The sequence below is a fragment of the Moschus berezovskii genome, chromosome 1 (genome assembly GCF_049115385.1).
Source record: "Moschus berezovskii isolate FMDL1 chromosome 1, NW_MosBer_1.0, whole genome shotgun sequence".
Classification (NCBI taxonomy): Eukaryota; Metazoa; Chordata; class Mammalia; order Artiodactyla; family Moschidae; genus Moschus; species Moschus berezovskii.
The window spans coordinates 98,338,644-98,363,705 of NC_142460.1; positions in this window are offsets into that span (position 1 = coordinate 98,338,644).

A 25,062-nucleotide genomic window follows, 5' to 3' on the forward strand; every position below is an offset into this window, starting at 1 on the left:
AGTGCATCACTTTAACAGCATTATCTTTTAGGATTTGAAATAACTCAGCTGGAATTCCATTATTTCCACTAGCTTTGTTCATAGTGATGCTTCCTAAGGCCCACTTGACTTCATACTGCAGGATGTCTGGCTCTAGTGAGTGACCACGCCATCATGGTTATCTAGGTCACTAAAAACTTACAACCTTCGTTAGATTCATTCAACTTTGTCTTTAATTGATATGAAAGTTTGCTCAGGACTGTGAAAAATGATACGAAGTGGTATGATCTCAAAAACAAAAGCGTTTTCTACACTTTGAGATTATGAAACTATAATACTACTAGACCTTCAATTTGCAATACATTGATGACCACCCTTATGGCAGAAAGTGAAGAGGAACTCAAAAGCCTCTTGATGAAAGTGAAAGAGGAGAGTGAAAAGGTTGGCTTGAAGCTCAACATTCAGAAAACAAACATCATGGCATCTGGTCCCATCACTTCATGGGAAATAAATGGAAAAACAGCAGAAACAGTGTCAGACTTTATTTTTGGGGGCTCCAAAATCACTTCAGATGCTGATTGCAGCCATGAAATTAAAAGAAACTTACTGAAAAAATGCTCAACATCCCTCATAATCAGAGAGATGCAAATCAAAACCACAATGAGATACCATTTCACACCAGTCAGAATGGCTGCTATCCAAAAGTCTACATGCAATAAATGCTGGAGAGGATGTGGAGAGAAAGGAACCCTCTTACACTGTTGGTGGGAATGCAAACTAGTACAGCCACTATGGAGAACAGTGTGGAGATTCCTCAAAAAATTGGAAATAGAACTGCCATATGATCCAGCAATCGCACTCCTGGGCATACACACCGAGGAAACCAGAATTGAAAGAGATACGTGTACTCCAATGTTCATTGCAGCACTGTTTATAATAGCCAGGACATGGAAGCAACCTAGATGTCCATCTGCAGACGAATGGATAAGAAAGCTTTGGTACATATACACAATGGAGTATTATTCAGCCATTAAAAAGAATACATTTGAATCAGTTCTAATGAGGTGGATGAAACTGGAGCCTATTATACAGAGTGAAGTAAGCCAGAAAGAAGAACACCAATACAGTATACTAACACATATATATGGAATTTAGAAAGATGCAAATGATAACCCTGTATACGAGACAGCAAAAGAGACACAGATGTATAGAACAGTCTTTGGGACTCTATGGGAGAGGGTGAGGGTGGGATGATTTGGGAGAATGACATTGAAACACGTATGTTGTCATATGTGAAACGAATCACTAGTTCAGGGTCAATGCATGTTATAGGATGCTCGGGGCTGGCATGCGGGGATGACCCAGAGGGAGGATAAAGGGAGGAGGGAGGTGGGAGGGGGGTTCAGGAGGGGGAACTTATGTAAACCCGGGGCGAATTCATGTCAATGTATGGCAAAACCAACCAATATAATATTGTAAAATAATTTGCCTCCAATAAAAAATAAATTAACTACATTAAAAAAAAATAAAAAAATAAAAGACACTTACTCCTTGGACGGAAAGTTATGACCAACCTAGATAGTATATAAAAAGCAGAGACATTACTTTGCCAACCAAAGTCCGTCTAGTCAAGGCTATGGTTTTTCCAGTGGTCGTGTATGGATGTGAGAGTTGGACTGTGAAGAAAGCTGATTGCCGAAGAATTGATGCTTTTGAACTGTGGTGTTGGAGAAGACTCTTGAGAGTCCCTTGGACTGCAAGGAGATCCAACCAGTCCATTCTAAGGGAGATCAATCCTGGGTGTTCATTGGAAGGGCTGATGCTGAAGCTGAAACTCCAATACTTTGGCCACCTCATGCGACGAGTTGACTCACTGGAACAGACTCTGATGCTGGGAAAGATTGGGGGCAGGAGGAGAAGGGGACGACAGAGAATGAGATGGCTGGATGGCATCACCGACACGATGGACATGAGTTTGAGTGAACTCTGGGAGTTGGTGATGGACAGGGAGGCCTGGCGTGCTGTGATTCATGGGGTGGTGGAGAGTCGGACACGACTGAGCGACTGAACTGAACTGAACTGAACTGAACTGATGAGCCTTTGGAGACTGCAGCACTAACCAAAATGCAAGAGGTGAAATCCCTTTACATCACTGAAACAGTAGCAAATCTCTGGATAAACAAAAACAACAAAAAACTTTAAATTTATTGAAAAGCAATGGTCCTAAATAGTTCAAAATATAAAAGTAAATTCAAGAATGAATTTTTCAAGGGAAAAAGTTTGCTTCCATACCTGGAGTAAGGATGGAAGCAGCAAGTTGGGCAAGAAAAACTAACCTGCCCAGAAAAGGAAAATTTGTCAGATGAAGAGAAGCCAAACTTTGGGTTAACCTGTCGTATGGTATGCCAGAATTCTTTCTGTAAAGCACATCAACTCAGAGAGCGACCTTCTCTGTTAAATGTTTCTCTTAAATAGGAAAATTTTTAAATAAGCAGAGGCTCGAGGTATCATTGGATAGCAGAACAGATCTTGCAGTATTTCAGTCTCTTAGTTTCAAAATCCTGTAGTCTTGAAGACTTGCTATTTCAGAACCCTGTGGTCTCCCTGATTATCAGGTTCACAGTATCCAGTCTATGTATACACACACACACACACACACACGCAAATGTTGGTTTCTTTATTTAAACTGTCTCTTGAAAGTGAAAGTGTTTGTTGCTCAATCATGTCTGACTCTTTGCCATTACATGGACTTTCAGTGCTTCTCTTGTCCAGGCAAGAATACTGGAGGGGGTAGCCATTCCCTTCTTCAGAGCATCCTTCCAACTCAGGGATTGAACCCAGGTCTCCTGCATTGCAGGCAGACTCTTTACTGTCTGAACCACCAGGGAAGCCCAAAATACCTCTTAATATGATGTTATTAAATGTACTGTTTTCTATTTTTGTCCACATATTCTCTATTGCATATTATACTACACATTCTCCCTTGTGATGTAATCCATTCCCACGTTTTTAATTACCAAACACATACCTTTAACCCAAATCCCTTTCTTAAGCTTCGGACTTACTTGCTTTACTTGCTCTTTCCCCTCGAATGTCACACATGCTTCAAACTTAAACACAAACTTAATTCTTCACTAAGTTAAAAATGCAATCTTAATTCTTTATCTGCTCTCTCTTAGTTCTACCTCAAACCTGATCTTTCTCTTCCTTATCACAGAGAATAATCCAGTTTCCCAGGTCCGAATCCTGGAAGTTATCACAATTGATTCTTTCTTCACCCTTATATCTAAATAATTACAGAGATCTATTGCTACTATCATGTAAACATATTTTGATGTCATCTATTTCTCTTTAATCCTTTTACTACTAATAATTCTCAAGAGAGCATTGAGGGACCACTTAATGAAGGCTAATTACTTGTTGAGCCTCTAAACTGGTATTCTTATATATCTGTTCAACCATCGTTTTGAAAAAAAGGAAAGTAGAGAATTATGACCACTGGGGCAAATGCTCTGCCTTTCTTTTATTTTCTTGAACTGTCATCTTTGACTCCGAAACTGGGTATATGTTAGCAAAGCAAAATCATAGTAAATAATAAGAATCACCATTCCAAAAAGGCAAGTAGATTTCCACCTGTGGAAAGTTTGAGTTTGCTGTTTAAGTATCTCTATCATCATGTTAGGAAACATCACTAAATATCATGTTTAGGAAGCATCATTATGAACAAAGCTAATAGAGGTGATGAAATTCCAGTTGAGCTATTTTAAATCTTAAAAGATGATGCTATGAAAGTGCTGCACTCAATATGTCAGCAAATTTGGAAAACTCAGCAGTGGCCACAGGACTGGAAAGGGTCAGTTTTCATTCCAATCCCAAAGAAAAGCAATGCCAAAGAATGTTCAGACTACTGCACAATTGCACTCATTTCACACACTAGCAAACTAATGCTTAAAATTCTCCAAGCCAGGCTTCAACAGTACATGAACCGAGAACTTCCAGATATACAAGCTGGATTTAGAAAAGGTAGAGGAACCAGAGATCAAATTGCCAGCATCCGTGGATCATAGAAAAAGCAAGAGAATTCCAGAAAAATATCTACTTCTGCTTAGTTGGTTATGCTAAAGCCTTTGACTGTGTGGATCACAGCAAACTGTGGAAAATTCAAGAGATGGGAATCCCAGACCACTTTAGCTGCATCCTGAGAAAACTGTATGCAGGTCAAGAAGCAAAAGTTAGAACAGGACATGGGACAACAGACTGGTTCCAAATTGGGAAAAGAGTACATTAAGACTGTATGTTGTTGCTGCTGCTGCTGCTGCTAAGTCACTTCAGTAGTGTCCGACTCTGTGTGTCCCCACAGATGGAAGCCCACCTGGCTCCTCCATCCCTGGGATTCTCCAGGGAAGAATACTGGAGTGGGTTGCCATTTCCTTGTCCAATGTGTGAAAGTGAAAAGTGAAAGTGAAGTCGCTCAGTCGTGTCCGACCCTTAGCGACCCCATGGACTGCAGCCCACCAGGCTCCTCCATCCATGGGATTTTCCAAGCAAGAGTACCGGAGTGGCTTACCCTGCTTATTTATCTTCTGTACAAAGTACATCATGTGAAATGCCAGGCTGGATGAAGCACAGGCTGGGATGAAGATTGCCGGGAGAAATATTAATAACCTCAGATATGCAGATGACACCACCCTTATGGCAGAAAGTGAAGAGGAACTAAAGAGACTCCTGATGAAGGTGAAAGAGGAGAGTGAAAAAGTTGGCTTAAAACTCAACATTCAGGAAACTAAAATCATGGCATCTGGTCCCATCACTTCATGGCAAATAGATGGGGAAAAATGGAAACAGTGAGAGACTTTATTTTCTTGGGCTCCAAAGTCACTGAAGATGGTGACTGTAGTCATGAAATTAAAAGACACTAGTTTCTTGGAAGAAAAGCTATGACAAACCTAGACAGCATATTTAAAAACAGAGACATTACTTTGCAACAAAGTTCTGTCTAGTCAGATCTATGTTTTTTCCAGTAGTCATGTATGGATGTGAGAGTTGGACTATAAAAAAAACTGAACACTGAAGAACTGCTGCTTTGGAGAATATTCTTCAAAGTCCCTTGGACTGAAAGGAGATCAAATCAGCCAATCCTAAAATAAATCAGTCCTGAATATTCATTGTAGGGACTGATGCTGAAGCTGAAACTCCAATACTTTGGCCACCTGCTTGCAAAGAACCGATTCTTTGGAAAATACGCTAATGTTGGGAAAGACTGAAGGTAGGAGGAGGAGGGGATGACAGAGGATGAGATGGTTGGATGGCATCACTGACTTGATGGACATTCGTTTGAGCAAGCTCTGCGAGTTGGTGATGGATAAGGAAGCTTGGCATGCTGCAGTCCATAGGGTCGCAAACAGTCTGACATGACTGAGTGACTGACTGACTGAGCTGATGATCATGTTAAGCTGCTTTTCAAAGGATTTCTTCCCAAAACATACTGCCTTCTCCCAGGAGGAGTTTTGTTACACTGATTATTTTTAAAAAATCCTTTTGTAGAAGGGAAATGGCATTCTTGCCTGGAGGATTCCATGGACAGAGGAGCCTGGTGGGCTACAGTCCATGTGGTCACAAAGAGTCGGTCATGACTAAGTGACTAACTTTCAACTTTTTCTTTTCAGGTTGACAAAAAAAAAGAAAGTAAAAGTCACATCCAAGTCTTTGTGACCCCATGGACTGTAGCCTGCCTGGCTCCTCAGTCTATGGGACTCTCCAGGCAAGAATACTTGAGTGGGTTGCCATTTCCTCCCTCAGGGATTCTTCCTGATCCAGGGGTTGACCTTGTTGTCTCCTGCATTGCAGGAAGATTCTTTACTGTCTTAGCCACCAGGAACTTTTAGGTTGGCAGCCCCTTAAAAATCTTTCTTACTGGCCTAACTCTCTCTCCAGATCTGTTCACTACCCTAGTAACAATCAGAGCATTTCAGTTTTGCAACAGTTCCCTAACTGGTCTCTCTGCTTCCTGTATTACACCATACTCCTTTCCACCACACCTATACCAAACACAACTTAGTTTCCACACTTCAGCCAGAATGATCTTTGAAAAATATAAATCTGATCACGTCACTCTCATGCATGAATTATTTTAATATTTCATTTTACTATTAGGCCAAATTTCAATACCTAACAGGACCTAAATTTCCCACCTTACCTTCTGACACTCCTCATCTCACAGTGCTTTTTAAACTAAAATTAACTTCCTTGTTACTCATGTATTCAGTGAAACATTTTCTGATCTCTGGTCTTCCTCAAATGTTTTCTTTTCCTGGAATATTCTCAATAGATAGCACTTCTTTACTCATTATTCAGATAGAAAAGTAGACTTCATTTCTTTGGAAAAACCTCTCCTAAACCCTAATATCAACTTGAAAAGAAGTAACTTTCCTTTGTCCTTTCATAGAATCCTACCCTCCCACTATCACTTACCTGCCACACTAGAATTCAATTAGTTATTATTTCCTCTCCTAGATCATAAGCTGTGACCAAGAGACTAACAAGAACTCAATAAATACATTTGAAAGTGGTGACTAAATACGTGTACAGAAAATTTTATCACTAGGCCATGGTGTGATTCAATAATCAATTATTCCATGTTAAATAAGCATTTATTGAGTGTAAGTATAATGTTAGGAATGTTAAGATAAAATCAATAGAATCCTTTGATTTCTTATTCTTGTAAAAGACATTTGTAAAAAATATGAGATGCACCTCGTTCTTAAATAATAGATGGAAATATAGTTGTTGTTGTTTTTTCTTCCAGTCACTCAATCATGTCCAACTCCTTGCGACCCCATGGACTTTTAGAAGAGAGTTTTTAAGTATGAGGAACACAGCCGAGAGATGGGGAGGGACGAGGGGTAGAGAAGAAACAACTCATATGGAAACTAACTGGGCAACAGTTAACACTTACATATAGTTAACGTCACAGGATACAAGCCTTTCTCTATACTAGGGAAAATCGTTCCACTGTGGTGAACGGAATTTCTATTCGATTTGACTTGCCAGCACTATTCTGAGTTATAAGCTAAGTAAGAGTTGTTTCAAAAGCTCAATAAAAAGTTAACTCACATTTTAAACCCCCCTTTTCTAAACCACATAAATGTGCATTTTTCTCTGTATTAGCTATTCACCAGTTTTCCCTCAGATCATACTTGTCTCATTCACCTTAAACCCCCCATCCTGCTATACTTCCCCAGGCAAGATGTTTGCTGATGCACGGCGCCATCTGCTGGCAATATTTTGAAACCAACCTTTTACCTGCGCAAATATTGAGGCTTGTTTCCAGTGGAAAGACTTGTTTAGCCATGGTTCTGCTGTGCAGTGCTGTGCTAAGTTGCTACAGTTGTGTCCGACCCTTTGCGACCCTATGGACTGTAGCCCGCCAGGCCCCTCTGTCCATGGGATTTTTCCAGGCAAGAATACAGGAGTGTGTTGCCATTTCCTTCTCCAGGGGATTTTCCTGACCCAGGGATTGAACTCCTGTCTCCTGTTTCTTCTGCATTGGCAGATGGATTCTTTACCACTGAGCCACCTGGGAAGTCCTAGCCCTGGTTAGACATTTCCTAAAATAATGGTATTAGGGAACTGTAGCAATTACTACTGTGAGAGTCTTTCTCCTTTATTAGATACAAACTTTGAATTATAGAGAGACTCTTGAGAGTCCCTTGGACTGCAAGGAGATCCAACCAGTCCATTCTAAAGGAGATCAATCCTGGGTGTTCATTGGAAGGACTGATGCTAACGCTGAAACTCCAATACTTTGGCCACCTCATGCGACGAGTTGACTCACTGGAAAAGATTCTGATGATAGGAAGAATTGAGGGTGGGAGGAGACGGGGCCGACAGAGAATGAGATGGCTGGATGGCATCACCGACTCCATGGACATGAGTTTGAGTGAACTCCGGGAGTTGGTGATGGACAGGGAGGCCTGGCGTGCTGTGATTCATGGGGTCGCAAAGAGTCGGACATGACTGAGCGACTGAACTGAACTGAACTGAAACCGGGATAATATTCTCACTTTTGTGTACGCAAATAATAAAACTACTGCAATACCTATAATTATAGTATGTGGTCAGTTAATATTGTAGGCTGATAGCACTCTGACATCTGACTTCATATTTAAGACTATGAAGAGAAAGCCTTCACCTGGAGTCAGGAAATATGGATTTTAGCTGTGTGAATCTATTAAGAAGTGCTTTTAGTTTTGGGGGGCAGTTTCCACTTTAGGTAAGTGGTAATCTCTCTCATTTGCCTTGGAATGCTATTCTGGGAATAAAGTAAGATAATCGATGGGAAAATATTAATGAAATTTAAAACACACAAGTGTGACAGTAATAGTTATGGTTTGTTGTCCTTTAGTTGCTGTCATGTCCGACTCTTTGCCACCCCATGGACTGCAGCCTGCCAGGCTCCTCTGTCCATGGGATTTCCACACAAGAATACTGGAGTAGGTTGCCATTTCCTTCTCCAGGGGATCTTTCCCACCCAGGGATCAAACCTGCATTGGCAGACAGATTCTTCACCACTCAGCCACCAGGGAAGCCCATGGTTAGCTAGTGAAATTGGATTGCACCTTTCAGGACACGATTCAATCTGACTCGGATACGATTTCAAGCTGGAATTACAAGTGCAACGTTTTGTTGGGCTGAGAAAAATGGAGTATACAGATTATTCATAGATCTACCTGTGGTGCTGGGAAAAATAGAAGCATCTGTCCAAGAATAATATTCTCATTCCCCTGAAAGCTGCAGTCAACAAAGGCTGGACAGTGACCTCAAAGAAGGAACCTATCCTACCTGGAAAGAACTAGCTTCACCATAGGGTGGTCAAAAACACTATGTGAGGGTCCACATGCACATTAAGTACAGCTGCATCCTCTGGCTTCACTTGAAGTCCATACAGAGAGGAAACAGAACAGATTGGTGCAGCTCCTATCCTAGCCCCCAAACCACAGGTTCACCCTTTGCTCTGATGCCCATCTACTCATTTAAGAGGAATTTTTAATGCATATTTACCTTTTTGAAAGTAAAGTTTTGGGGGAGTTGTGCTTATGTCTCTAGTGTGCAATAAGGCCAATTGCTTTTCTTATTTTTGTTATGTTTTTGTTTCTGTTTTTTACAGATGAAACCACTGATCACCAGAGTAGAAACAGCAAACATTTCCTTCTGCTAGCACAATGATCTAGACAGAGACCTATATATAGTGAACCCACAACAAGTGTTTGGTTTGGTTTGCTTTATTTTGACAGGACAGCTGTTGTCCTGGCTTTGCGGTTCTCCTTGATCTACATACACTCTAAAGAATGATTCTGATTATTAAACACCAATATCACAAAACAGATAGCATCTGATGGCCAAATAACTACACCCTGGATTAAAAACATAGATCACAAACACAGATCAGAAGTTCCATCAGTAGTGAAAGAGCAAGGATGGATACTTGGATGTCCATGGGGGAGAAGCAGTGGAGAAAGATAAGCCCAGCTGTATGTAATAGAGAAGGTTGATAAAGCTGAAAGTAGGTCCAGAGATAGACAAATGTCAACCATCCACATGGGTGTCTAGTGTCATGCAGGTCAATAAGAGGATAGCCCAGGTGATGACCCAGCATGTGTGCAGGCAATAGCCAGGGGTCTGGGCCAAGAGAGACAGTGGAAATGTCATAATTACTAGGCAGCGAAGCGAGAGGCATGTTTCAGGGGTAAAACTAGTCATCCTTTTCTGGGAAGGAGTGAAGATCTGAGCTGCTTGTTAGAAGTAAAGAGTAGTCTTCTCTTTCTTTCTCCAGACTATACCAGAGAGTCTTTGGGACCTTCAAATGTGGTTCAAATGTGGAACCAAGAGCAGCTCTTACAGCCTCTGGCTCTAAGTGACAGCAACAGGAGCTTCTGACTCTGACCTTACATTTGAACTCTTTGGAGGCAGAGTTGGAATTTCACTGAGTTTTTAAGACTATTCACTTTCCAGAGGGATCCTAGATGCCTCAGGGTGAAGGTGTGGAGAAGATTGTGTGGCCAACCAGCAGTCTTCTAAACTCAGGACTAACTCTGACCCCTTAGAAGAGTACATGGAGCAAACGCTCATTGAGCTAGCTGGAACTTGTGGAAACACAGAATGTGGAACTCAGGGTATGATCTCATGTGTCTCTGGACTCCCTGGACTGCTTCTACTTTTTTTTCCTCAATGACCATGAGTGTATCTGTTTCTGGAGCCAAAAGCTTTAGGAGATAAGCAGTAGGCCAAGAAGCAAGCTGCAGCTTGTGTGTACATTCGGGTTTAAGTATCCTAAAACCCAGAGATGCAAATTCTGGAAAAGAAACCTCTTTACTGCAGGCCTTCTTAAATTTTATCCAGTATCAAAAAGAAATTCTACAGGGGTGTCTGGATTTTACTCAAGGGAAACAAGCAAGGCATATCCATTGCTAGATACATAAATCTATGTGTCACTACAAAGCATGAGCCTAAGCCAGACCAGACACAGGGGCCCTTGGTCCTTCCTGTCCTAGACACAACTTGAGACAGTTAATTCTAAAGGTCCATGCAGCAAGGCTCAGTCTGTACTGTTAGTTATTAATATTGGCTGCACGCTCCAGACCCATCAAAGCACAGTGACTTTCTACTGTCGTTTAAACCACAACCTCGAGCCCTGTGTCAGACAGCATGCCAAGGAGGATGAAGGCATGTTAATAAATAAAAGCAGGCTTGAAACATAACACAAAATTCCTCTGCTTCAACTATTCATTTTGGAGTCTTTAATGTTTAATATCTAATGGGTGTAGATATAATTGATCATTGTAAGTCTTTGTTTATTTTGCACAGATTTTGGAAAGCAACCAACTCAGCTGCCTGTCTGTTGACCCCATGGGGTGAACGTTCCTGGCCAGTGACCTGTGAGCAGCCTAGAGTCACTCACAACAGAAATCTTCCTCTTCAGATTGTTCAGTGGCTTCTTAGGAAAATATTAAAATTTGAGACCTATCTGGAATCACTTCCTGTTACTAGGATAATCTTGGACCTGAAGTCACACAGGCATCTCAGGAAGAATTCTAGGAGGGATTTTTAGAATCATCTCTGGACACTATTACTTTTTGATTCTATTATATTCAATACATATTTATAAGAATCTATCATTGAGATGGGCTATGAGGAGTAAATGACGAAATTGATGTGTGAAGTCCCTAGTAGCATGCTTAGAACATAGGGGCTAATATGTGTGTTAAAATGCATACCATTAAGGTAATAAATATTTAAGCAGATATTTTAGAAAATTCAGATAGCATTAAACAATACAATTACCAATCAGCTTCTGTCACAAAAATAATCCCTGTTAACACTTCCCACTCATTTTCCTCTCATTAAAATACCGATCACTATATAAATTATATTTTCTAACTATGTTGCGGGTACTAAGATAGCCATCCCTTAGAAATTTGGTGTCAAGAATACTGAATTAAAAAGTGAGAGATTATTATTTTAGTCTGATTCTGCAATGAACTAGCTTTCTGACCCTGAGGGATTCTCTTACATCTTCATAGCTTCCATTTTCACCTCTATAAATGTGAAAGTAGAGCTGAAAATCATTAACGACCCTCTCCACTGTAAATGGACATTAGAAATAAAGACCTACTGTCCTCTCTTCACTTTTATCAACACTTTCACCTTAGTGTGCAGAGACATGAAAAGGATTAAATCAGTTAATGTGGTTGAAATTATCAAGAAGTAAAATTAGTTCTTATGTACATTTGCAATTTTGATGAATGATCATTTATATATAGTTATAAACGTACATATGCATCCACACATATACACAGTATGCATGTATTCTAATTGGTTATATCTAAGACCTGATACAGTTTCAATAGTCAGGCAGGCTAAATTCACTTGGTCTCTTAACTTGTCAGTGAAAAAAATTGATGAGTTGTGCCTGCTCAAACTCTGAGCTAAGGTCGAAGCACCCTTGAGGAGACAAGAAAAAAGAATAAGTGATTTACAGATGAGGCCGGTAGCCTTGGCACCAGGAGCTTTTGTTTTCTTAGCTCGAGGCCCCGGGAGAGGAGTGTGTCTCCACCAGCACAGAGTGTTTCCCAAACAGTGTCAGACACACGCCAAGTTGGAGTCCAGCCAGGCTCCAGCTGCAGTGCTGAATTCCTGCTTGCCGCCCGTGGGCACACACAAAAGGCAGGCCCAGGTTACCACAGCCTCCCAGGTGAAGACCAAAGCTGCTATTTGTCATCATTAAGCGAACGGGCCATTCTTTTTCCTTCTGTGCTCTAATCAGTGGCAATGAAACTGGGCTGGAAAAAAAAAGCGGGACAAAGAACAACTCCAAATTCTGGACTCAGGTAAGGGCGAACTCCCTCCCCTCAACTGCTTCTGTGTCAGGAAATGATGCCAAATTTGCTACTTACTCTCTGTCATCTTGAGTTATTTATTTTTTCTAAAGCTATATGACTATTAATATAGTCATTGTTCTCTGAGTATGAAAGTAATGCTCATTGTTGTAGATAGTTTAGAGGATCAGAAGAGTCCAAGAAAGAAACTAAGAAGCTTTCAAAATCCATATCCCAGATACAGTGGCCACTTTACTGTGTATAATTCTGACCCTTTTCATCCTTGTATCATGTATATAGCTGTGTACACAAGTGAGGAAATGTGGAGAATTATGGACCTGGGTTCCACAATTAGTAACACATTATACATAATATTTTGTATTTTCATCATTCAACAATATATCGTGGACATTTCTTCAGGCACTAGTTGTAAAATTGTGAAAACAATATTTTCAGGGTCATTATAAGTGCTAAACAAATAAAGGTAAAAGCCCCCCTACAATGACCCCCAAGAAGTGGCAATCACTGACATAATGCTCATTCCATTAGATTCTAATAAACATGAAATGGTTTTTCTGTTTAAAATACTCAAAACTATATAGCAAAGCAATATCTGCAAAGAGAAATAAAATGGAAAGGGTTTTGCTGAAGATCACAGGACTAAAATCAGTGGTCTTTGAGTTAGGTTATATTTCCTCCAGTCTCCTCCTAAAGAGGGGGTCAGGATATATGTGAGCAGAGTCACTAGCATAGAAATTGTTCAATACTAACACAGCCCATTCTATTGTCTGGCAGCTTTAGTCATTAGAAAATGTACCTAACTCAAAATCTAACTGTATCTTCATATCAGCCCTGAGATCCTAGTTCAACCTGTTTAACATTACACAAAATGTTTTGTTTTGCTTTGCTCAAGACATTTGTGCAGACAATGTAGGATCATAATGTACAGAGTGTGTTAGTCCCTCAGTCATGTCTCTTTCTGACCCCATGGACTCTAGCACACAAGGTTCCTCTGTCCATGGAGTTCTCCAGGAGATCTTCCCAACCCAGGGATTGAACCCAGGTCTCCTGCATTGCAGGTGGATTCTTTACCATCTGAGAGGTATAATCCCCTGTGTTCTGCCTAATAGAGAGCACCTATATCTTATACGTTGCTTCTATCTATGCAGTCAGGTAGCCACAAGTTGTTGCATCAAATTAGAACTTACTGTTAACTCAGAATGTTAACTCATTCTAAAAATGACGTCAACCTTGTGAACAATATTGTGTAAAGTATATAGCATGATGGTACAGGAGGAAGAAAGGATTTCTTCTGAGAGCCCATGATCAATACCAAGTAGAATGCTGCAAGGAAGGTGTTCCAATATGCTCAACTTTGACTGATGGTTAGGAGGATAAACTACCATTCAGTTTCAGTTCAGTTGCTCAGTCATGTCTGACTCTTTGCCACCCCATGGACTACAGTATTCCAGGATTCCCTGTTCCTCACAAACTCCTGAAGCTTATTAAAACTCCTGTCCATTGAATTGCTGAAGCCATCCAACCATCTCATCCTCTGTCATTCCCTTCTCCTCCTGCCGTCATTCTTTCCCAGCATCAGGGTCTTTTCCAATGAGTCAGTTCTTTGCATCAGGTGGCCAAAGGATTGGAGTTTTAGCTTCAGCACCAGTCCTTCCAATGAATAATCAGGACTGATTTCCTTTAGGATGGACTCATTGGATCTCCTTGTAGTCCAAGGGACTCTCAAGAGTCTTCTCCAACACCACAGTTCAAAAGCATCAATTCTTTGGTGCTCAGCTTTCTTTATAGTCCAACTCTCACATCCATACTTTACTACTGGAAAACCCATAGCTTTGACTAGATGGACCTTTTTTGGCAAAGTAATGTCTCTGGTTTTTAGTATGCTCTCTAGGTTGGCCATAGCTACCTAACAGCAAAAAGCTCTGAAAAAGTTTAAGTCCAATGGGAAAATATGGAAGCTACTTTCCAGTATTTCATTCTATTATTCACCAAAAATTATTGTCTGTATGTCCTAAGCACTGTGATTAGAGCTTCTATATATGCAATTCTGTTTAATTATTAAGGTTTCCCTGGTAGTTCAGCTGGTAAAGAATTCACCTACAATGCAGAAGACCCCGGTTCGATTCCTGGGTCTGTAAGATCTGCTGGAGAAAGGATAGGCTACCCACTCCAGAATTCTTGGGCTTCCCTGGTGGCTCAGCTGGTAAAGAATCTATCTGTAATGTGGGAGACCTGGGTTCAATCCCTTGGTTGTTTAGTTATTAATTTTGTTTAATTCTCACAGCAATTAGGAATTTTAAAGATAAAGATGAGAAAGTTGCTATCCAGTTATTTAACCTTTAAAATACCTTTTCTGTGACTACATAGCTTAAAAGTGATGGTACTGAGTTTCCAAAGTTCAAAATCAATTGTACTAATTGTACTATCAATTGTACCATCAATTGTTCAAAATCAGTTCTCTACCATAGCCAGAATAATTGTGGCTGTTTAAACCAAAGTTCTAAAGCTGAAACTGCAATACTTTGGCCACCTCATGCGACGAGTTGACTCACTGGAAAAGACTCTGATGCTGGGAAAGGTTGGGGGCGGGAGGAGAAGGGTACCAAAGAGACTGAGATGGCTGGATGGCATCACCGACTCTGTGGACATGAGTTTGAGTGAACTCCGGGAGTTGGTGATGGACAGGGAGGCCTGGCGTGCTGTGATTCATGGGGTCGCGGAGAGTCGGACACGACTGAGCGACCAGACTGAACTGAACTGAAACTAATGTTCACCCTCTCTGCCACCTCCCCACCACACCACCTTAGGATGTACTCAAAACTCAAAACATCATAAAGACAAAAGTATCCTTTTTATTATCTGGATTGTTCTCTTGACTTTTTAAGTGAGATTTTTGCCTGCACTCTTTCTTTTAATATATCCTATGTTTTTTAAAGCATATGTCGTCATAACAATTCCCTGCTTGAACAACAAGAAAGCAAACTTGGTGGGGTCTTTTTTTTTTTTTTTTGCTTTTAGGAAAATCTCCAGATTCTTTTAATTAGAACTCAACTCTTCAGCGCTTCCTAATGTTAGTCGTGGACAGTGTATGGTCCTTACTGCGTCACTACATCTTTCATCCCTCTGTAATCCATCCAAGTAGAACCATTCCACCTTCCCCACATGGGTATTTACCTCCATATTATTGTTCATGTCATTCTCTTAGGGAGGTTATCACCTGTGTTAATCCTTCATGCTTATCTTAAGTGTTGTTTGCTTGGTTTTGTCTTTTCCATTGTACATTTAAAAAGAATTTTTTCCACCTCTCCACTCTCCTGTGTGTGTGTGTCTGTGCATGCAAGCTAAGTAGCTTCAGTCATGTATGACTTTGTGCAACGCTGTGGACTGTAGCCCCTAGGCTCCTCTGTCCATGGGATTCTCCAGGCAAGAATACTAGAGAGGGTTGCCTTGCCCTCCTCCAGAGGATCTTCCCAACCCAGGGATTGAACATGTATCTCTTATGTTTCCTGTGTTGGCAGGCAGGTTATTTACCACTAGCACTACCTGGGAAGCCCTCTCTGCTCTAACATCACCTTAATTTATACTTCTGTCATAACATGAGTTTCCTTTTGCCTTGGAAGCTCTTCAAGGTCAGAGAGTACTTGAAAGTGAGGTACTTTACTAGACACTGAAAGTTTAAAGAAAAACAAGAATTGATCCCTGCTCTTTAGGAGCTAGCTGTCCAGTGTGAGCCAGGCTCTTGAGCTTTAACCTCCCTTCTGTCAGAAATACTCATCTGCTTATTTGTTCTACTTGTGTGGTATTCTGTAATTTTACCACGATGTGTCTCAATGGTTAATGCAATTTAAGACTCATCATGTCATTTTTTAATTCCCTATCTATTTGTACCAGCATATAATTGGATTAACTTTTATATACAGTTTAAATAATCCTAAAGGAACCAATGAATCATTTTGCATATTATGGAATTATTGATATGCTTTTGTTTTAAAATATAATTTTCCAGTTAACACTTTCTCTGTATTTACTTTTATAAATATTTTCCCTCTCTGAAATGACGAAATATTTACAAATATTTTTTCTCTTCTTTTGGTTAGAAGTTGCATATTATAAACTTCCTGTTTTAAGGTTTTTCCTAGAGAGTACAACACACATTCATAACAAAATCTAACGTTAACAGATGCTTTTAACTTTTTTCTGCCTATAACCAAAACCTTAAGAACCTTTTAGTTTCATTTTCCCCAAACACATTCAGTTCAGTTCAGTCGCTCAGTCGTGTCTGACTCTTTGCAACCACATGAACTGCAGCAGGCCAGGCCTCCCTATCCATCACCAACTGCCAGAGTCCACCCAAACACATGTCCATTGAGTCAGTTATGCTATCCAACCATCTCATCCTCTGTCGTCCCCTTCTCTTCCTGCCCTCAATCTTTTCCAGCATCAGGGTCTTTTCAAATGGTCAGCTCTTCGCATCAGGTGGCCAAAGTATTGGAGTTGCAGCTTCAACATCAGTCTTTCCAATGAACACCCAGGACTGATCTCCTTTAGGATGGACTGGTTGGATCTCCTTGCAATCCAAGGGACTCTCAAGAGTCTTCTCCAACACCACAGTTCAAAAGCATGAATTCTTTGGTGCTCAGGTTTCTTTATAGTCCAACTCTCACATCCATACATGTGAAACACATTATATGCCTTCATTTTTAATTCTCTATATATTTAAACCTAACCAATCATGACATTTAGAGTTTTAAACGGAAACTACTATTTTACTGATTTAAATAGCTAAAGATTTTTCATAATTACTGTAAATGGGTTCAGTTTCAATGCTTCTATCTTAAATTTCCAAGTCAAGTCTCCCCTCCTCACCACTATGGGCACTAGAGTATGACCATCAATTTCTTTGGCTTATGTTTAGAACTAGCCAGCTCATGAGTCACTATTATGTAAGTTCATATTTACCAAACTGCCTTTAAGGAATTTTTTCCCTTCAATTTCTGATTCTGGGGCTTTTATGTTTTATTATTGAGCTCAACTTCGTATCAGAAGGATTTGTAAGATGCCACGTGTTTGCCACGTGACTCCAACTTCTGTTTATCATTATTTATAAGACTTCTTTGAAATAATATTTTTAAAGCAAATAATAATAAAAGATATGTTTGGTACACTCTTCTAGTAAAATGAATGTAAAACAGTGTCACTACTATCTATTGTCTTGTTGCATGCACAGAAATTAGATAGAAATGAATTCAAGAAGTTGATGATATTTTTCATCTAAATGGATACTAAATGAAGTGTGCTTATAATTTCAGAATGTTACCCTAATTTTTGAGGAAAAGAAAGTATTCTATAAAATGCTTATAACTAAAAAATATGTAACATAGAGACATCAGGGTGAAATTTCAAAGATACACAAAAGAAAATATTATAAACGAACTAAGAAAAAGAAAACAAAAGTTTCTCTTCATTAGTGATTGTTTCAGGTAAACCTAAAAAATTTATTTAATAGCAACTCATAGCCTTGGATCAAGTATTTTGGTGCTTAAGCTTACATGGAATAATGCAGAAAAGCACATACATTTCAAATGAATTGAGTGAGCTCAAGACTATCAAACTGGCTGAAAAAATAAATGAAAACAGGAATACAAGGGAAATGTGTATGGGCCATACACCCTGCCTATCTGGGAAAAAATCATGTTAAACTAAATTTTAAGATTTTTTTGTGTGTTCTCACATGTTTAAAGAATTGATTTGTGAAGGAGCAACCAGCATATTCTCTATCACAAAGTCAGCATACTGGTGGTTAATGAATCATATGCTTTATTTGGCTTCTGTTTTTCTTTTTAAACTGGATTATTTTATCTTATTGAAAAATGCAGAAGATCCAAGTATGATAAAGATTTATGATTTTTCTTTAAACATTAGAATATATAGCAACATTAGGCCAACACTCCTTTATGGCAACTGTTCCCTAGATCCGAGTGAATTCCAACCCTTTAAGAAAGGACATGTGCTGTCTCATGGACCCTGTTCCACCACATTCTATTGCAAATAAGCATTTCAGGTTATAGCCTCTTATATACGCTGCTGCTTCTGCTGCTAAGTTGCACATGGGGCAAAATAAGAAGCAATGTCCAAATGGGTTGGTACACCCTTCAGCGCAAGAAATTCCTGTGGAAGAGGGTATTTTCACCACAAAAAAGTCATAAAAGTTATGTTCCCTAGTCCTTTTTTCAACCTATCATCTGCTGATCCATTGGTTCTTTCAGTAACTTTCCATCCTCTTACCAGGGCTGGTGGGAACTTTCAAATCCTTGATTGCCATGTGCAGGCAACACGAAATAAATGACCAAGGGCCAACGGTAGGCTCATTTGCTTGTCCTCCTGTTACTCATATTCCACATTATTCATCTCACTCAAGAATCAAGTGGTTCTAGATTCTCCCATACCTTTCTTTATAGTTTTTAAAAATTTAACTGAGAACCTTCAAGGAAAACACTGCAGGGAAGTAGTAGTCCTGGAATTTGACCTCGTCCATCTATCTCTGTCTCCATTTTTCTCTTTTCATATTCATGAATGTAGAAATGTCAGGCTACTTTACCTTCCTTCTGACATAAATCTTTCATTTTTTTTTTTTTTTTTTTGTACTTTTCTTCTTCCTAAGACACTAAGTTCCAGGGTTAAATACTAATTGCTAATGGATATCCTACTACTGGGACCCGCAGGTATAGGTGAGCTTGGAAATAGGATAACGTGGAACAAAATCATTGTTTTAGTAACTGAAAAAATTAACCAGCTATAGTGCCTCTATTTAAATTATTCCAAAGACACAGAATGAATAGAAACTTAATACAGGTATTCAGGGTGCTATGGCTATAGAATTGCTCAGTCACGTCCAACTCTCTGAAACCCCATGGACTATATAGTCCATGGAATTCTACAGGCCAGAACACTGAAGTGGGTAGCCAGTTCCCTTCTCCAGGGGATCTTCCCAACCCAGGGATTGAACCCAGGTCTCCCGTATTGCAGGCAGATTCTTTACCAGCTGAGTCACCAGGGAAGCCCAAGGTATTCAGGTGAGTAGTACTATAAAGAAATGAGTAGGAAAACTGGATTATGCATTATTATGTGTTCTACATTCAAAAATCTACATTCAGAATTACTTGAATTTTGATATCTAAAATTGCTTCAAATTTCAAGTGGGAGTTAAATGTCTTAGAAATGTAATAAAGATTCATGATATACTTAAAATCAACATTAACTATTGAATGCATTCCCTATTTATTGCCTTCTTTTTTATGTCATGGTCTATCAGCACACTTGTTTCTTATGCAGACTGTTTATTCTAAGTTCTTTAAAAGGATATTCATCTAGCAAGATAACAAATGTCCCATAAAATGTCAAATATAAAGCTCAATACATAAAATCTAAACACTGCCTTAAATTCACTTTTTGATGTCATTGAATACCAATAGAATGAACTAAACTTTCAAGTATATTTACAGAATTTGACATGTTCAGAAAATTTTAGTTATTAGTTATTAATTTAACCTCAAAATTCTGATACCTGTCAGTAGTTTCTAAATTTATCGTAAACCAAACTAGTAAAGCCAATTCCAGTTGTTGATTAAATGTCTATCACTGACAAGTTTCCATCTATATTCTTCTACATCAAGAAGTCTGATTATTCAATGAAATGGAAGAAATGGGAATGAGCAGTCTGCCTCATGGAGTATCACACAATATCCTCATAAGAATGCAAAATATTAAAACCCTAATAAATAGACAATTTGTACTACAACAATTATCAATACTTCCTGAACTCAGTTGGATTTTAAGTGATGGCATAAGGCACAATGATAAGACATTTCACTTCAGTTCAGTTCAGTCACTCAGTTGTGTCCAACTCTTTGCAACCCCATAAATCGCAGCACACCAGGCCTCCCTGTCCATCACCAACTCCTGGAGTTCACCCAAACTCATGTGCATCGAGTCGGTGATGCCATCCAGCCATCTCATCCTCTGTCGTCCCCTTCTCCTCCTGCCCCCTATCCCTCCCAGCATCAGGGTCTTTTCCAGTGAGTCAACTCTTTGCATCAGGTGGCCAAAGTATGGAGTTTCAGCTTCAACATCAGTCTTTCCAATGATCACCCAGGACTGATCTCCTTTAGGATAGACTGGTTGGATCGCCTTGTAGTCCAAGGGACTCTCAAGAGTCTTCTCCAATACCACAGTTCAAAAGCATCAATTCTTCAGTGCGCAGCTTTCTTCACAGTCCAACTCTCACATCCATACATGACCACTGGAAAAACCATAGCCTTGACTAGATGGACCTTGGTTGGCAAAGTAATGTCTCTGCTGTCTCTGCTTTTTAATATGCTATCTAGGTTGGTCATAACTTTCCTTCCAAGGAGTAAGGGTCTTTTAATTTCCTGGCTGCAATCAGCATCTGCAGTGATTTTGGAGCCCAAGAAAATAAAGTCCGACACTGTTTCCACTGTTTCCCCATCTATTTCCCATGAAGTGATGGGACCAGATGCCATGATCTTAGTCTTCTGAATGTTGAGTTTTAAGCCAACTTTTTCACTCTCCTCTTTCACTTTCATCAAGAGACTTTTTAGTTCCTCTTCACTTTCTGCTATAAGGGTCATGTCATCTGCATATCTGAGGTTATTGATATTTCTCCTGACAATCTTGATTCCAGGTTGTGCTTCTTCTAGACCAGTGTTTCTCATGATGTAATCTGCATAGAAGTTAAATAAGCAGGGTGACAATATGCAACCTTGGCATTCTCCTTTTCCTATTTGGAACCAGTCTGTGTTCCATGTCCAGTTCTAACTGTTGCTTCCCGACCTGCATACAGGTTTCTCAAGAGGCAGGTCAGGTGGTCTGGTATTCCCATCTCTTTCAGAACTTTCCACTGTTTATTGTGATCCACATAGTCATAGAATGGTAAAATTTTATTTCAGCTCACAAACTATATGCTTTATTCCCCAAAAAAGCAATACAGTGTTTTATAACTTTTTCCTATGCTGTGCCAGAGCAGCTTACTTATAAGCAGCACAGCATATTTAGAAACATGTAAGTTGCAGTAACATTTAGTGGAATAATATTTTGAGATATTAAGATATTGATGTTTTGTATTTGCTGTTGTTCAGTCACTCAGTCGTGTCTCTTTGTGGCCCCATAGACTGCGGCACACCAGCTTTCCCTGTCCTTTACTATCTCCCGGAATTTGCTCAAACTCATGTCCATTAAGTCAGTGATGCTATCTAATCATCTCATCCTCTGCTACCCTCTTCTCTGTTTGCCTTATATTTATTTGCACTCAAAAGTAATTTTCAACTGATGTCCTCTAAATTCTAGAAAAATAAAATACTCTATTTCTTTTATTGCTGTTAGGCATGGTCATATAACCCTTTTTGGGTCAATAAGATGCAAAAGGAATTCTCTAGGCTAATTTTTAAGGAAGTAATTTTTAAATTCAGACTAAACTGTTAGGATGTCTTTTTCATTTTGCCTCTTAGCTATTCTATTTATTTTCTTCCTTCTTGCATAGCAGATGTGACCCTGGGAGTGTGGCAGTCATATTGTTATCATGACAATGGAGGCCTTGCACTACTGATAGCAGATCAGTGCAGCCTACAGCTCTGGTGAGACCTTGAGCAGCTGTCTCAGTCATCAACCTCTGGTTGTGAATATCTTGATTCTTGAAGGAAACAACTCCTATCTAATGTACTTGTTGCTAGTTGTTGCTATTGTGCTACTTTCTGCCAATATAATTGTGAGCAATATGCTTCCCATCAATAAGGCATCAATAACATCTGCCTTCCTCTTCACAGTGAGATGAATATCAGACATTCACAAAGTTCTCAAGTCCAAAGGACTAACTAATTATTAAGATGATCAATAATTTCTTCATGATGCCTCATATCGTGAAGAACCTAGGAGTTCCGTTTATTGGTTAGATTCAAATAATTTAACAGCTGTAATTGATGTGGTATCTGTGTTTATTGCCTAGAAAATCCCATGGACGGAGGAGCCTGGTAGGCTGCAGTCCATGGGGTCGCTATTAGTCAGACACGACTGAGTGACTTCACTTTCACCTTTCACTTTCACACATTGGAGAAGGAAATGGCAACCCACTCCAGTGTTCTTGCCTGGAGAATCCCAGGGATGGGGTAGCCTGGTGGGCTGCCGTCTATGGGGTAGCACAGAGTCGACATGACTGAAGTGAATTAGCAGCAGTAGCAAGCCTGATTGCCTAGTACGGGGCAGGTGGTATCAGCTGCAAAGGAGCACAAGAAACTCTTTAAGTTGGAGAAGTGAAGTATATCCTGATTATGGGGTTGCTTATACAAATTTTTAGATATAATAAATTTTAAATATTGTGCTAATAAATTGTTGAAACATAGACTATGTTAATGATCTAATGGTATTAGTTAGACAGGATTAATTGCTAAAAAAGACGACAGGATCCAAAACAACAATGTGTAGAAACCTAACGTTTATTGAAAGGAAAGGGTAAAGTGGAGAAACAGTATTAAAGTATTGGTAGGCCTCATAGCCAAAGACTTCAAACCTGAGAATCCAGGCAAGAGCACTGATTGTGTGTAAGGGCTGTGTAAGTACTTCCTTTCTTGGATCAGAAACTATAGATGTGTGAACAGAATATCTTGGAACCATAGAGTCTATACTGGAGTGTTAACTGATACAAAGCATCAGTCTCACTGTTGTTGATTAAATAATGCTGATAAACTAGTGTGAATCATCTTCAAACTCCTTTGGACATATGACTACGAAGGAACACTAATAACAAGAATGTGGTCCACTGGAGAAGGGAATGGCAATCCACTTCAGTATACTTGCCTTGAGAACCCCATGAACAGTATCAAAAGGCAAAATGATAGGATACTGAATGAGGAAATCCCCAGGTCGGTAGGTGCCCAGTATGCTACTGGAGATCAGTGGAGAAATAACTCCAGAGAGAACGAAGGGATGGAGCCAAAGCGATACAAATACCCAGTTGTGGATGTGACCAGTGATAGAAGCAAGGTCCGATACTGTAAAGAGAATTATTGCATGGGAACCTGGAATGTTAGGTCCATGAATCAAGGCAAATTGGAAGTGGTCAAACAGAAGATGGCAAGAGTGAACATGGACATTCTAGGAATGAGTGAACTAAAATAGACTGGAATGGGTGAATTTAACTCAGATGACCATTATATCTACTACTGTGGGCAGGAATCCCTGAGAAGAAATGGAGTAGCCATCATGGTCAACAAAAGAGTCTGAAATGCAGTACTTGTTTGCAATCTTAAAAATGACAGAATGATTTCTGTTCGTTTCCAAGGAAAACCATTCAATATTACAGTAATCCAGGCCTATGCCCCAACCAGTAATGCTGAAGAAGCCGAAGTTAATCGGTTCTATGAAGACCTACAAGACCTTTTAGAACTAACACCCAAAAAAGATGTCCTTTTCATTATAGGAGACGGGAATGCAAAAGTAGGATGTCAAGAAACACCTGGAGTAACAGGCAAATTTGGCCTTGGAGCACAAAATGAAGCAGGGCAAAGGCTAATAGAGTTTTGCCAAGAGAACGCACTGGTCATAGCAAACACCATCTTCCAACAACACAAGAGAAGACTCTACACATGGACATCACCAGATGGTCAACACCGAAATCAGATTGATTATATTCTTTGCAGCCAAAGATGGAGAAGCTGTATACAGTTAGCAGAAACAAGACCAGGAGCTGATTGTGGCTCAGATCATGAACTCCTTATTGCCAAATTCAGACTTAAATTGAAGAAAATAGGGCAAACCACTAGACCATTCAGATATGACCTAAATCAAATCCCTTATGATTATACAGTGGAAGTGAGAAATAGATTTAAGGGACTAGATCTGATAGATAGAGTGCCTGATGAACTCTGGACAGAAGTTCGTGACATTGTATAGGACACAGGGTCCAAGACCATCCCCATGGAAAAGAAATGCAAAAAAGCAAAATGGCTGTCTGGGGAGGTCTTACAAATAGCTGTGAAAAGAAGAGAAACGAAAAGGAAAGGAGAAAAGGAAAGATATAAGCATCTGAATGCAGAGTTCCAAAGAATAGCAAGGAGAGATAAGAAAGCCTTCCTCAGCAATCAGTGCAAAGAAATAGAGGAAAACAACAGAATAGGAAAAACAAGAGAACTTTTCAAGAAAATTAGAGATACTAAGGGAACATTTCATGCAAAGATGGGCTCGATAAAGGACAGAAATGGTATGGACCTAACAGAAGCAGAAGATATTAAGAAGAGGTGGCAAGAATACACAGAAGAACTGTACAAAAAAAATCTTCACGATGAAGATAATCACGATGGCATGATCACTCACCTGGAACCAGACATCTTGGAATGTGAAGTCAAGTGGGCCTTAGAGAGTATTACTACGAACAAAGCTAGTGGAGGTGATGGAATTCCAATTGAGCTATTTCAAATCCTGAAAGATGATGCTGTGAAAGTGCTGCACTCAATATGCCAGCAAATTTGGAAAACTCAGCAATGGCCACAGGACTGGAAAAGGTCAGTCTTCATTCTAATCCCAAAGAAAGGTGAATGCCAAAGAATGCTCAAACTACCGCACAATTGCACTCATCTCACATGCTAGTAAAGTCATGCTCAAAATTCTCCAAGCCAGGCTT